Source organism: Grammomys surdaster, unplaced genomic scaffold, assembly GCF_004785775.1.
Source record: "Grammomys surdaster isolate TR1022 unplaced genomic scaffold, NIH_TR_1.0 203, whole genome shotgun sequence".
NCBI lineage: Eukaryota > Metazoa > Chordata > Mammalia > Rodentia > Muridae > Grammomys > Grammomys surdaster.
In genome coordinates, this window is record NW_021604648.1 from 7788104 (window position 1) to 7797663 (window position 9560).

The following is a 9560-nucleotide window of genomic DNA, read 5'->3' on the forward strand; positions in this document are numbered from 1 at the left end:
TGTTTGGTAGGGGCAAAGAAGTGACATTAGTACAATTTTGATGGGGTGCTAAGTCAGTTTCATTATACTTGGTGAGTCCTTGAAGAATTTCAGAGACCAGCTCAGCTCTTGCCTCATTATCTTCTCCCAACAGGTGTCCAGAGGAATGTCTCAGCTCTGGAGTTATTCTCCCTAGTTCAGGGTCCTCATTGACTAAAACCCATTGTCAGTGGCTCCGTCTGAGTAGCCCAGTTTGCTTTCCAGAATTGAAATTTTTTATTTCAAAGGTTGTGGACCTCTCAATGGAATTAAAGTAATGAGGAGTAATGAATGTCTGGAGGCAAAGTACCAGGTATCAAATCCTTGATCCACAACTGACGGCCATGTGAACTTGGACAAAGCAATAAACTGCCATAAACTTCAACATTTATCCCTAAAATTGGGATAACAGTAGTAGTCTAAAAATGTTTGAATTCAGTGGTTCACATATCCAAATTGCTTTAAAAACTCTGGAATAATGTAAACGAAATAAGAAGTGATAACCATTGTTACTTCTAGTGGGAAGATAAAGTAGACTCAGTCTTCTTTAGAAGATTACACAAGAAGTGTAATAAGGCTTCTCAGAGAAAAGCACAAAGGTGAGACAGAGAGAGCTGCTTAATCACTAAGTACTCTTAGTCTTTCTATTGGAAAGTTAAGGAAAAAGAATGCAATGTGTAGCTATAGACATTGAAATATCTATACTTGATATTGGCAGACAAGACGGCTTCTTTCTAGTGATTTATTGCCATTACAAAAGGGAGTTAAGGTAATCTGGAGTGTACTCATAAAAACTATATTCTATATAATTATATATTCTATATAATTATAAAATTGAGGCAAAAAATAGCATTTAAAACATATGTTATGGACAAGAGAAGAGTAGGTAAACCAAGAAATAGTTATATGATTACCCAAAAAAAAAAAAATGTCAAGAGCTTTTGGTAAGATGACTGAACCAAATTTCATGGAGAAATAAGCCTGTCCTATTGAGAATTGTTATCGTGGCATTAGCTGCTCAGAAGTAGGTATGAGAAAAACAATCAGCTGGTTTTATTTAAGTCACGAAGGGTTGGTGTCATAGGGTTGTCATAAAATAGAGCAGAGCAAGAAAATGTAGTACATTCTCAAAAGTGTTATGGAAATAATGATATCATGTAATTACCCCAATAAGAAAAATAAATAAAAGACTTTACGGTTTTATGAAGGCAGAAGGGTCATTACATTTTAGATATCTCTTAGGTTGAAGAATAGTCATAGGGAGACTGTCCTGGGGAAATGAGTCAGTCAGTAAAATGCAGCCTCACAAGCATGAGGGTCTGAGTTTGACCCACAGATGCCAGATGTAACGACCACAGTTGTAATCCAAGTGCTACAGAGGTGGAAACAGGAGGAGGCCTGAGCCTCATCCAATTAGTGAGCTACAGGCCAATGAGAGACTTTGTATCAAATGAGGTAAATAGATGAAGGTTTGAGGATCACACACAATATTTGGCTTAGCATGTGCACCTGTGTGTGCATGCACACACACTCCACATTAAAATAAAATGGAGGTGATTGGAAGCTAGAAAATCTGTAGAGAATATGGGAAATTTGAATTGATAGTTTTAAATAAAATATTACAATGATAGGAAAGCCTAATTATGAGCTTGTCACCATGGATATGAATGACTAGTAAGCGACAGAAGAACCAATAAGAATTGTCTACTTTCAAGTACACTAGAAGAAATGACACTACCAGTCTGTGTTTAATGAATGTTTGAAAAATCAAAATAGCCCTGTGTCTGACTTCATGTGTATGGATAAATAGATAAATATCTACATAGCTGTAGTAAAATTTAAAGGATACACTAAATAATCATTTTACTAATGAAGTGTAAAAATACAACTTTAAAGTCTTCTAGTACATGAACATGTACTCCATGGAAATTACATTTTAAAAACCATCATTTGCCCATTTTAAAGATAAAAATACTAAAACTTGAGTAACTTCTGTGGGTCTCAAACTTTCTAAGTTTCAGAAGTGATGGGTCATGGTCTAGGTTTGACTTAGATGGTATCCAGAAATTGAATAGTATAGGTTCAGCACATTTAGTTCAACATCATGCTCTCTTACCAGATAACTATAACTTGATCACACTGTAAGTGACACTTATAGAAAACATGCAGAACAGGAACATAAAGTCCCTTCTAAATTTGACGCACTCTCATTTTAATATCCTAGCAAATCTTTTGTGAGAATTATGTTTTAAAAGCTTGGCTTTCTCAACTGTCCAGGAGAAATGTAGAGCCAGATAATTCCTTGAGGTCTTAATAATACAGTTGATAATGTCTCAATGGAACAGCTTCAGAAAGAGAATAAATGCTACAGATACTTGTGGACCACTGAAACTTGTGTCCTGCAGTTATCCTTTGTCCTGATATACTACAGGGTTTAAATCTTTATTGAACTATTTTCAAAACCATAAGTAAAAAAGAGAGGAAAATTTTATCTTGGTCCATTGGAAAAAAAAAATGAGTCTACACCCTGAATTAGATTCTTCACTTTGCATAAATCCTATTTTGTAAGAGTGAATTAATTATCCATAAAAAGAAATGAGTAGCTTCAGTTTCTATTTTAAAACTTGATCTACCCTCATCAGCCCTAGAAATTGAAATTATCAATCTTGCAATGAATTCGAAGTTGTATTTAAGCCATAAAAGATCTTTTTAGAATGAGTATCTCAAAGAAGCAGAAAAAGAAAGCAAGACAGGCAAAGTATGAACAGAATGTGAAAGCGACATGGCATTTGCTGAACACATACTTGAGTTTAATTCTTATAGAAAAATAGAATTCAGTGGTTTTTAATTCATTTCTAGATCCAAAAGGCTTGAAAGTTTTCATAGCCCATTTCATGCAAAGCCCTACGAATCTAGCTTTCTTTCTAGTGCTGTGATTATATACTTTAACAATAGAAAGCAACTTAACAAAGAAAAGGGTTTATTTCATTTTCAGATTAAAATCTGTCACTGCTTCCTGGAGCTTTAGGCACTTGATACACCAACTAAGGCTATTAAGTATAGCTCACTTTAGCGCAGTCATGTTGGTAAGACTTCATGAGTGTAGCTTCTCACATTAGTAGGAGATGTAGTCTCATGGAAAACTCCCTGTCTCTTTCAATATTTCTCCCTTCTTTTCCACAATGTTCCCTGAGCATTAAGCACAATAGTGTTCTGTTTCTGAAAGTTACCTTGTTCTGATGGCAAATTATGTAGTGACCCTATCCTATTTTATTTATTTATTTATTTATTTATTTATTGAACATGAAATGCTTTTTTATAGCATGTTTTACAAGGGGAGGGGGTAAGAGGGGCCAGGTGGTGGAAAAGTACAAAATCTTCTTGGCCTGTGCCTTGAAACATGTCATGGTCTATACGGTACACTGCCTTGAATTATGATCTACCTGCTGTTCTTCAGAAGATATGGTACACTGCTTGAGTTATGGTCTCCCTGCTATTCTTACGATGATATGGTACACTGCTTTGAGTCTATCTGCTTGTTTCTAAGCCAATGTCTTCAGTTATGATCTAGTCTGTCTTTTTTTTAATTAGCTTTCCAGTGGTTTAAAGAACTTTCACTAGGATTGCACAACAAATCATAGTTTGTCAAATATAAGTTAGCTTTCAATCACTTTGTTTATAGGTGTGGGTCCGATCTCGTGCTCAGGTCACGGGCGCAGGCTCCGAGGCAGTCCAGGAAACCGAGGCTGCAGCGGTGCAGGGCTCGGGCAGGAATGGGCGGGGGCATGCCACTTCCAGGCGGGACTCAGCAGCACAGACCACCGGCGAGCCAAGAATGTGGGTCAAGGCTCAAGTGGGGCGCGCAGGTGGGGTCACGGCCACAAGCTGGAGGGCAGCGCACTGTTCAGTTGCTCATGGCAGGGCCTATGTAACCTCTCGAACCAGCCTCGAATGGCTGGGCGGGGAGCAGACTGGAGGGTCCGCTTCTGCTCCAGCCTCCAAAGGCGGGTGAGTATCACAGCTCTTTTTGCTCCCTCTCCATGTGGGCAGCCCGGGAGTACCTCGGCAGGGCAGCGGCAGAGAGGGAAAAGTGTTACAGCTCTTTGAAATGTGCAGGCTAGCCCACAACGGGGAGGAACCTCGATAAAAGTCTCTGACAGCCGGAAAGATCCACTTTACTTTTGAGCTTTGGGCAATACATACAGTTTTTTGGGGAAGAGCAGGTAACCCCTATTGGCTTGAATTGAGAGCTTGGGAATGCCTTATTTGCATGAAAGTGCTATTCCTACGTGATCAAAGGCCACAGACCTCTCCGTGGGAGGGGCTGTGGGGAGCGGAAGCTAAGAGAGACTTTGGGAAAGTTTTAAGACTTTAAGAGAGGCTTTGGGAAAGTTCGAAGCAGCCTCCTGTCCTACTGGCCTTCTTCAGACCAAGGTTTCCAGGACTTCCAGAGCTTTCTACCAAGCTTTCTGGCCTTTTCTCATAGCCCACAGCCCCACATATAGGGAGAAAACTTGGTGGCAGAGGCTGGGTTCACAAATTCCAAATGACTGTCAACTCCTAATCTTGGAGATAACCCTTTGAATAATTTGAAGCTGTATAACTTCATTTTCCTTATTTTTAGAAAAACAAAATTAAAAATTCTTGCCACATAAGAATTTGTGGACAATCTATGAAATGATATATCTAAAAAAATTCTTTGATGATTCTTTGCTACTATTAGTAACTAAACACTTTGAATTAATCAGAGAAAGAAAAGTACTTTCTCGTCTATCCTGGTTAAACTGATTAAAACATTTTTATCTTAAGCTCATTCTTGATATTCAATCATTAAAAGGGGGAATAACCAAAATTCGGGTTTTTGAAAAAGAATGTTATTATGGTGTAAAATAAAACATGGAAGAAAACTAATGGGTGTACACCATAAAGGTAATTCCTTTACCTCAGATTTATGCTCCCTGTGGTCACCTCTCCAACTCACCAAATAAATCTCACCTTTCTTAGTCTGATAATCTGGTGACTTCCTCCATGTCAGTTAAAGCTCAGATCTCCTATCACCCATTCAACAAGAACTACTCCAGACAGGACTAATGACTAGTTCTGCTAAGCCACCATTGGATTTATCTATGTATATTTATCTATCTATTCTTTTGTATATGTCACAGAGATCAGTACTTATTTGCTTATGTGTTTGTCTCTCCCTAAACATGTATCTCTTCTAAATAGAATTACTTACTCTTATATCCCATGATGATTAATATAAAAATAGCATGTAAAACAGTCCAGAACATGAATTTATTGAACTAAAAGGAAGTCATCATTATTGACCACATATCATGAATCAGAACATCTGCATCGTGCTTTATATCCATTGCATCATGAATTATAAAAGCATCCAAATGAAATAGATCTGATGTTACCATTTTTAAATAGGAAGAATTCAACATCATACTAACTTTGTTCATCTCATCATTTTCTGGAGGAACTAAGTGCCTAACCTGTGCTCATTAACAAGACAACAACTGAATTGTAGAAATGTAACAGCTACATATTTCCTACTATGACTACAGCCTAAAAATAACACATTATAACTAAGAAAACGGTTCCCAGAACTAGGGGCTTCCCTAGACCTGTTGATTAGCAACAAATAAGAACCATCATTTATCAGCTTTCGCCACACTGAAAAGTCTGATTACTTCAGACTGCTCTGAAGGAGCAGTTCCTGAGACACTGGAAGAAGAAAAAAAATGTCAGCATAGAAGCTGTACCTGAGAAATCTAAAAGCCAGTCATGTACTTTGTTTATTGAAGAGGAGCAGTCATTAATCATTTTGAGCTAGGAGGTACAGAACCAAGGCTCACCAATAAAATAAATAATGGCACCCGTGGTAGCAGAGCCAACAATGAAGCACAGGATAGTAAAAGATAAGGAAGACATATTCCGATAAGAGGGTTGTAATTATAAGTGACTTTTAGCTTCAACAAAATTAATTGAGAATCTCTTGATAGATGGCTATGACAGAATCCTAAATGACACTGATGGTGAGATATGGCTTTTTGGTATAAACTCTGAGAGAATTTCCCTGAAGTAAGTCAAAGCTAGATATTTTCCAGGGACAGTGCATGAAATGGATAGGAAACGTGCCAAATGGTTGATCAATGCTTGACCACAGGGTTGCCTACTATAATTTTTAGAAATTGAAAAGCAGGTATTTTTTTTAAACATTGGGCTTTAAACTTTATCAGCAAGGGAAGAACAAGGACGGTCACAGAAAATAAATGGCCTCAGCAGGGACCATAGATTAGTCTCTAAATTAATTTTTAAATTCCTCTGTGGTGGCCTGTCATTACATCTGTGATCATTCAACCTAACCCCCATGGTTTAATTATCATTTTCACACACAGAATGCTCAAAACATTTTAGTGCTCCCAAAGCCCACTGTATAGTCCTACATGTTTCTAATGACATGATTTTCCTTTACAATTTGATCAGATTTGCACCTGAAGAATTACTTCCTTCATTCTTGAATTAAATACCCTTTGAAGTACTGTGTTCATTTGTCAGATTTTGTGACACTGAATGTCTGATCACTTTAGACTGCAATGAAAAAGCTGGTCCTAAAACAGGAGAAGAAATAAATGTCAGGATAGAAGCTTTACCTGAATATCCTAAAAGCTTGTCATGTCCTCTGTCTATTGAAAAGGAGCAGTCGTTAATCAATTTGAGCCAGGAGGAACAGTTGTTCTTTCCTCTTCCTGTATTGTGGTGACTTCTACATAGATACTACCTTCTCTCTGCAGGCATTTCTCTTAGAAGCACAGTGATAGCACCCAAACCGTTACTTGTACGTCATCATTTTTATAATATCTTATCTCCATGCGGGCTCCTCCAATTCACCCACAGATTCATATGGACCTAGAGAAGTGGAAATGTGGCTTCTAGTTCTGCCTACCCAGTGTCCTTGAGAAGATCTCTTGATCATTCTGTTGCCTCATCTGTAAACTGGGCCTTAGCAACTTCATATGGAAACCAGGATGTTCAATTCTTGATTTAAAAAGCTTTGAAACTACCTCAATGGAAGCAGCTATGAGTACTTACATAGGAAGAATTCCAACGTATACAGTATGAGTGTGTAATGGGCCCTTTGGAAGGCAGGATGAGAAATGTCAGACAGGAGCAAAGGAGGATTATATGCTACGAGATTACATTCCTCTTTGAATGTAGATACTAATTATCAGCTAGCTGAAGCCTCAAGGGAAGCACTCACTTGCCAAGAGAGACCTCAAAACCACTCAGACAATATGAACTTAACCAAGAGTTCAGCAACCAGCTAAAAAGCCTGAAACACTTGATGCCATCTTAGTGAACAAATCAAAATGATTCAAAACATGCATAACAACCAGGTTTGGTTTGGTTTTGGTCTTTGTTTTGTTTGTTTGTTTATTTGTTTGTTTGCTTGATCTTGGGAACTTTGTCCTCCTACTAGATTGCCTTTCCCAGCATTGATGTGAGGGTCATGTGCTTGCTTATTGCATCTTGTTTTGCCATGTACAGTTGATGTTCCTGGGAGGCCTGATATTTTCTGAGAGAGAAAGAGGAGTAGAACTTGGAGAAAAGAGAGGTAAGGGGAATGGAAGGAGGGGAAGGAGGGGAAGTTGTGGTCGAGATGTTATTATATGAGAGAAGAATAAATATTTTTAAATAAAAATATTAGGAAATATTAATGAGAGCAAAGAGCATCAAGAAAATTAATTATGAAAATAAGTTCAGTAGACTGAATGTAAATGGGGATGAATCACACAGAAAGTAAGTTAGTGAGCCTGAACATGAAGATAAGGAGTTTCTCAAAAGGCTTCAGAGGCAACAAACACATTCTCTTGAAAGTATCATATCAGTGCCTCAAGTAAAGGGGAAAGACAAAATGATGAATTCATTTTTAATGGTTTAACTGAGATTATCAAAATTATAATTGAAATTTTCACATACTACTTTATAAAACAGCTTAAATTTAACATCAATAAAAGTAATATAGATAGTCTGAGCCTCATGCCAGGCATGGTGGTACATGTTTATAATATCATACACAGGAGGATAAAGGTAATTCAAGTCCCTTCTGCACTATATAGAGAGTTTCAAGCCAGTCTAGGAAAATTAGTGAGCCTGTCTCTCAAAGTAAAATAAAAAATTTAAATTAAAAAGGGACTATTGATATATGTCAGTGGTAGAGTATATGTCTAGTTTTCACAAGGGTTAAACTACCATACTGTAAAAAGAAACAAAAAGGCAAGACCTACAAGGTTAGCTCAAGTAAACAAGACCTAGAAGATCATAGCTGTAGAAGATGTTTTGGGGGAATGTGATGTATAAAATTAGAGGTAGAAAAAGTAACAAAAACAAAGATAACCCAAAGAAGTCATAGCTAACAATTTTATATCATTCAAAATGATAACTTTGATGGAAACCCATCAGAACTATGAAAAAATGAAAAGAGAGGTGTTACTTGCTAGGAAAGTGAGCAATAAATTGTGTCCAAATCATATTTTGCATATATTTAATATTATTATTCAAACAAGTGTAAAAAAAATAAAACAATGTGGGAAAAGTATTAAAATTGCAAGGTAAGGATTGAGGATTTAACTTAGTGGTATAATGCTTGCTTAGCACATATAAGACTTGTGTTCAGTTCTTAACAGTCTCACTAAATAATTCATAGCTGTAAATTTTAATACATAACAAGATAGAAATTCATAGTGATTACATTCTCAAACCACAACTTTTAAAAGCATTAAATCATTCTCAAGAGAAATCTAAATGGCCATAAGCATATGAATATGTTAAAATTCTGTTTAATTTTATTTCTCAGTGCTTCCTTCAGAGCTAATGAAAATAATATGTAACAATCTGGATATTAAAACAGTTTGCAAGATGGAAGACATTTTTTCAACATGCTATGTGAAAATTTGAGCCACCTGCATACAAAATAATGCTCCAAATTCTACTACATAGAGAACATAAAATGAAAACTGTTTATTTGTTTGTTTGTTTGTTTGTTTTTTAGGGAATCTTATATTCAAAGTCATGGCCAAAAAAGAAAAAAGAAATCATCATGTTTAGGAGCAGCAAATCACATAGTGTGTGTAAAGGTTATCATGCTTAGTAGTTTCGAAGGGGGCAGAAGAAATGTGTCCTTGGTGCCAAGTCCAAAGGGACTGATGGAGTTCAGGTGATACGGCTATTGTGTACCCTGTTGGAAAGCCACTAAAACTTGTGTGGCACAAAAGGATGGGATGACCCTTGTTGTCTTACAAAGACTGTATGAAGAATCTCCAAACTGTCACTAACTAGCACATCTGTCAAGATTTCAGAGCTATATTAAAGCAAGGTTCTTACTAAATTGGGGATCTTGTAAAAGAATGTCCCTGTTACTCTGCCGGTGTGGCATCTGCTGGAACTAAAGACATTCACATAAGAACACACTGATCTTCAGATGATTTATGTCACCCATCACATATCAGGTTGTCAGCCACACATCTGTCACCAGG

General features: G+C 37.0%; 1 long non-coding RNA gene across 1 annotated transcript; it reads left to right on the top strand.

The window, feature by feature from the left end:
* The first annotated feature begins 3944 nt into the window (after positions 1-3944).
* LOC114623900 lies at positions 3945-9132 on the top strand. The gene is made up of 3 exons (XR_003711844.1): positions 3945-4026; positions 7573-7639; positions 9077-9132. It is a non-coding gene; the product is annotated as an uncharacterized LOC114623900 (long non-coding RNA).
* Positions 9133-9560: the final 428 nt, after the last annotated feature.